The 5,939-nt window shown below is 35.2% G+C and overlaps 1 protein-coding gene across 10 annotated transcripts in view; it reads left to right on the top strand.

Annotated features, from left to right (window-relative positions):
• LOC106869641 (gonadotropin-releasing hormone II receptor) overlaps window positions 1–5,939 on the top strand; it is a 575,980-nt gene that overhangs the window by 494,720 nt on the left and 75,321 nt on the right. The gene's annotated exons all lie outside the window — the stretch shown is intronic.

Below are 5,939 nucleotides of genomic sequence, written 5' to 3'. Positions count from 1 at the left end.
TATACCCAGGAAGTCCTCCGATATAAACACGTAGCATAATTGCGTTATATTAAAAGAACTTTTCTATGCTAAACTTCTACATCTTACATTGCGGTGTAGCTGTGTGTGTGTGTGTGTGTGTGTGTGTGTGTGTGTGTGTGTGTGTGCGTGTCTTTAGGTGCGTTTAAGTGTGTACATGTGTGTGTGTATAGTAATTATTGGTGGAGTTAAGGATGTGAGTAAAATTTAATGTTTCTCCTCCAGTGACTGAAACCACAATCATAGTTCTTTGTTTGCAGTGCTCACCACACATTTAGCATACGTAATATTCTTTATTATCTCAAAACAGTTTTTATTTTAAAGATAAGAAGCTGGATACTGTAACATTCCTGCATTTACCAAGAGCATTAGCTAGCTATATGAAATAACATATCACTTAATTATAAGAGACAAAAATCGTTTCTCATGACGATCGCTGTTCTTAGAGTGTGCGATTCAATATTTTGAAATCTAACTGATATCAAATGTTACTAAACAATGAAGCGCAACACCGAAGAAAATTATGGCGGATTTCATTGATTCTTTCTTCATTTAGTGTAACTGACGTGCTGCCATCCCTATTGTTTGTCTTTCTTCTTGCATTAAACATAAATATTGATGCATTCGTTATTGTATTCGTCATTGTATCGTCGGAGAGTTGTTGAAGGCTTCCTTTTTTTTTTCCTCTAGAGTAATTAGAGCATGGTAAAAAGCAACTCTCGTTGCAGCTCCGTTTTTCACTTAGCTACATCAATGACATTATGAATTTATTTTATATATCAATTATTTGATAATAGCATCACTACTTTCCAAGGACTAGTCACTAAATAACTGCATTTCTGACGGAAAGAATGAGGAAATAATGTTTAATTCGATTCTGGCAAAATAACAAAAGCAACTTCGCTTGCAGAATCACTGCTGTTTTATTTGTAGATGTTTACACATTTCCTTTCATTGATATACATCGATGAAAGATAGAATGATGCGCGAACACACGCACGCAGACACACACACATACACACATTCGCTTAATGTCTATATCTATATCGTTCTGTCTGTGTATGAATACACATACATACACACATACATACTGACAGACAGACAGACAGACAGACAGACAGACGGGTGGACTTGAAACAGATTAAAATAATGATATACATAACACTTAAAATACATATACAAACATAAAAGAGTACTGGATGTAAAATATGCGTGCACAGAAGCACACACACACATACATATATATACATGCATATATACACACATATATATATATATATCTATATACGGCGTGCAGCTACACAATATCTCCACCATTCACAGAATTCCAACAATAAGGTCATTTTCGATTCAAAGGTATTGTAGAAGACACTTAGCCTAGGAATTGCACAGTGGGGTCGAACATTCAGCCATGTGGTAAAGACGCATATTTCTTAACCACGCAATACATCCAGACTTTTAGTCATTTATTTTGAAATAACAGATCAAGCTAATTAAACATTTGTGAAGTTGGTGTTAGCATAATTAATGCAATGAGAATCAATCATCTACCTATAAATTTTTTATGCACTACGGAAGGAAAAACAGTATTAGCTCAATGAGTATTATCATTTTAAATATTTAGGTGGAAAATAAGACTCTCACGGGCGTCTATTATTGATCGTATAAAATTTCCTCAGTATTTCATATACTGATAACAAACAGAATCAGTAAACTTTATCTATACAACAGAGCAATGCATAACAGGAGAAATTAACAAAATAGGGTTTGGAACGTTCATATTGCCGAGAGTATTAACGATATAGGTGAAGTTGCTTGAAGCAAGAACTGATCTTGTACTGCAGATTGTGTTCACCATCATTGTATCTCTTATACAACAATATTCAGACTACATAACACTGGGTAAAGTAGTTTTACTTATTTATGTCTAAGACTTGTTTTTTTATTCTTTTTTTTTTCTATTTGGAGGTGCTGGTCAAAAAGCTCACTTTGGTTGTTGCCCCTCATGACAATGTTGGACTCTCCAACATATCTGTACTTAATAATATCCGTAAACAGGATACGACATTGTCGATCGAATCGACACCTATACATCATTCTTTTGCCGAGCCTCTACTTTACAGCAACGGAAACAAACCAATATCGGTTGTCCAGCAGCAGTGCGTGGGGGGAAATGTAATCACACACACACACACACTCACGAACACATACACACACACGGGCAGACAGACAGACAGACAGATAGATAGATAGATAGATAGATAGATAAAACGGGTTTCCATACAGTTTCTTTCTACCAAATTCACAATTTCTGAAGAGACCTACATTTTTCTCTACGGTTTTATAACCAATAGGTTTCTTTAACAATCGCTAGAAATGCTACAGTTATAAATTTACAACATAATACGATCATCTTTATTGTTACAATACGCTAGGTTGTTCAGTCGACATCAAGATTATATGTCCGTGGTCACTGACTTGGTTATGAGCTAAGAAACTTTACTTCCAAATCCTTTTCACCTGCTTCACTGACAACATATACATGTCTAACAATAAATAATATGATGTTGATCGGAGATAATACTAATCGAAATATAGTGTAGGTATAAATATTGTAAATATACATTTTAAACACTTGCTTAATAGCCAAGAATATTCTAAGATTACTTCCATCAGATTATCTCAGATTTCGATGTTTGAAGTTAAAAATACTTTCTTGATTAGAATTGAATAATTCGTACAGCTTATGGAACTTCATATAATAGTTATCAAATACTGACCATCAATATCTTTGTGGCCAAATAATTATGTGAGACTCACAGTAATATATCTGCAAGTATTTGTATGCATCTAAAGAAACTGATAAGACGCAGCTGGTAGTCTTTATCATATCTTTTCAAATATTATAAATCTTATGTAGAATTAATAATTTAATTGTATTCAGTAGTTGTCTCAATCAATAGAGTAAGAACAACATTTATATAATTACAATATATGTATATATGTATATATATATATATATATATATATATATATAGGTAAATGATAGGATTGCTTCAATATTTCAGGGGTAGTCTGAAGTATCTAAGCAACCAGGGGATTTGTCCCTCTGTTACCAACTGAGTGCCTAAACCATCGAACCAATATTCATGAAACTTTGCATACATGTGACACTAACATCCAGTTCAATAAATTGCTATTTCATCTACCTTGGAACCAATCATTGTCTACTTTAAGTACCTGGATATTCATTCTCGTTCACTAATTTTCAAAACAATAATGTTCAGTGGAACATAATAAATAGTATTAATGTTAGAGATGAACTAACATCTTACGAGAAAAGCCTGGGCACCCTAAGTGTCAGAAGAGAGATTTTCCAGGGTGATAGCCTATCTCCGTTGTTTTTTGTTCTCTGCATGATACCCTTGACCTTGGTACTTAGGAAAATGAACCTGAGGTACCAACTAAAGGGAAAATTCCAAACAGTCAACCGTTTCCTCTTCATGGATGATATAAAACTGTATAGAAAGGATGAGACACAAGTGAGTTACTTGGTGAACACGATCTATTGAGTCAGTACTGATATTAGAATGGAATTCGGACTCAAGAAGTGCGGAATAATCTACCTAAAGAGCGGCAAGGTACAGTCCCTAGCAGGGGTAGAATTACCGAATAGAGACTTGATTAAACAAATTGAAACGGAAGGATACAAATACCTCGATGTACTAGAGTTGAACGACATAATGGAAAAGGAAATGAAAAAGCAACTGCGGATGGAGTATTTCTGAAGACTGAGGTTGGTATTGCGCTCAAAATTGACTGGATGGAATAAAATCCAAGGAGTTCATGCGTGGGTGATAGCATCACTTTAGTAAGGAACAGGAATTATAAAATGATAAAAGAGAGAAGTGAAGAAAATGGATACCAAGACCAGAAAAATGTTGACAGTACATGGAGCCTTCCACCCTAACAGTGACACCGATACGTTGTGCTTGTCCAGAAGAAAGGGTGGGAGAGGTTTGGTCAGTTGCCAGGACTGTATCGAAGCAGAGGAAAATAGCTTAGGGTGGTATATAAAGAATGACGTAGAGCCACTGTTGAAACAGGCGAAGAAGGCCGGCGACATCAAAACTGAAAATTGTGTAACGAAAGAAAAATTTAAACAAGAAATGAACAAAAAAATAGAAAAGGCATGGAAGGAGAAAAAAAATGTACTGGCTGTTTGCAAGACATGTGGACGCCAAGACAGACACAGAGGACTGGTAGCTACAGATGAGGAGGAGTGACCTGACGATAAAGACAAAAGCAATCATATGCGCAGCTCAGGAGCAAGCGTTAAGAATCAACTATATGAAGTGCAGAATAGACAAACCTACCGATAACGACAAACGCAGAATGTGTGGTGAAAGGGTTGAAACGGTATCGCACATCGTTAGCGAACGCCAGAAATTGGCACAACGCGAATACAAAAGACGCTATGATAATATGGCAAGAAAGATCCATGGAGTCATCGAAAATGTGCATTGAAAAATCCTGTGGGATGCAACTATCCAGTTGAATCACTTGACCAGACATCGGGAACCAGACATTGTTGTGATGAATAAAAAAAGAAAGAACATACATGATAATGGACATAGTATGCCCTGGTGACAACAGGATCAATGTAAAAGAAAAAGGAAAAGTAAACAACTATGACGATTTGAAGTGGGAAATACGAAGGTTGTGGTCAATGAAGAGAGTAGACGTAATACGAATAGCAATTGGTGCACTTGGAAGTATCAACACTCAGCTACCAACATGGCTGAAAAAGATTGGTGCACGTGTGAAGGTAGAACACCTACAAAAATCAGCATTGTTTGGAACTGCAAGAATTCTTGGCAGGGTTCTTGAAGCATGACCAATAAACAAGTGTTTGCTGGCTGTGGACAGCTGATACTTTCCATCATACCCAGCAAAATAAGCTGAGTTTCCATATAACAACAACAACAACAACAACAACAATAATAATAATAATAACATTATTATTATTATTATTATTATTATTATTATTATCATTATTATTATTATTATTATTATTATTATTGTTATATAAAATTGGGAAAGCATCACAAAATGTCCGAAACATGCTCAAGCTATTAAACGACAAACTGTCGTTTATCTTGATGGTATTATGACATCAGTAAATAGACTTAAACGCAAATATGTAAATAGATAATCGATTTCTTGCTTTAGGGAATATATGCTTTAGCACTGGTGCTAAAGGATGCTACCAGCAAAGAATTTTCTTTCTTTATATTTATACATGGTCTTTGTGTATTTTGTTGTTGTAGACGTTTTTTGTTGTTGTTGGGTTTTTTTTTCGCATCCTATTATTAACTTTTCCTCCGGGCAAATTTTCTATTCTGTTTTCGTCTCATAAATTAGAAATATAAGTTGTAAATGTGGATGTGTCTGCGAGTGTATAGCTGTGTGTGTGTGTGTGTGTGTGTGTGTGTGTGTGTGTGTGTGTGTGTGTGTGTGTGTGTGTGTGATTATATGCGTGTGTGTGTGCGTGTATATTTATAACTATACAAAGACAGCCAGATAGCTAAATATCTATATATACATAAATATATATCAAATCTCTTAATATGTAAATGCGCATATACATGTATGTCTATATATTCATACATACACACACACACATGCGCACACATACACATATATACACACACATATACACATACGTACATACATACATACATACATACATACATACATACATACATACATACATACATACATACATGTGTATGTATATGGCAGTGTGACTAACAAGTTCGCTTTGCAACCTCGTGGTATCGATTTCATTCCTTCAGTGCGGTAACTTGCACAAGACCCAAAGGTCAACCAACGTCTTGTGAATGAATTTGATACATGGA

Source organism: Octopus bimaculoides, chromosome 11, assembly GCF_001194135.2.
Source record: "Octopus bimaculoides isolate UCB-OBI-ISO-001 chromosome 11, ASM119413v2, whole genome shotgun sequence".
Lineage (NCBI taxonomy): Eukaryota > Metazoa > Mollusca > Cephalopoda > Octopoda > Octopodidae > Octopus > Octopus bimaculoides.
Note: the sequence above shows the minus strand (reverse complement) of the source record. Positions and strands in the feature narration are given on the sequence as shown.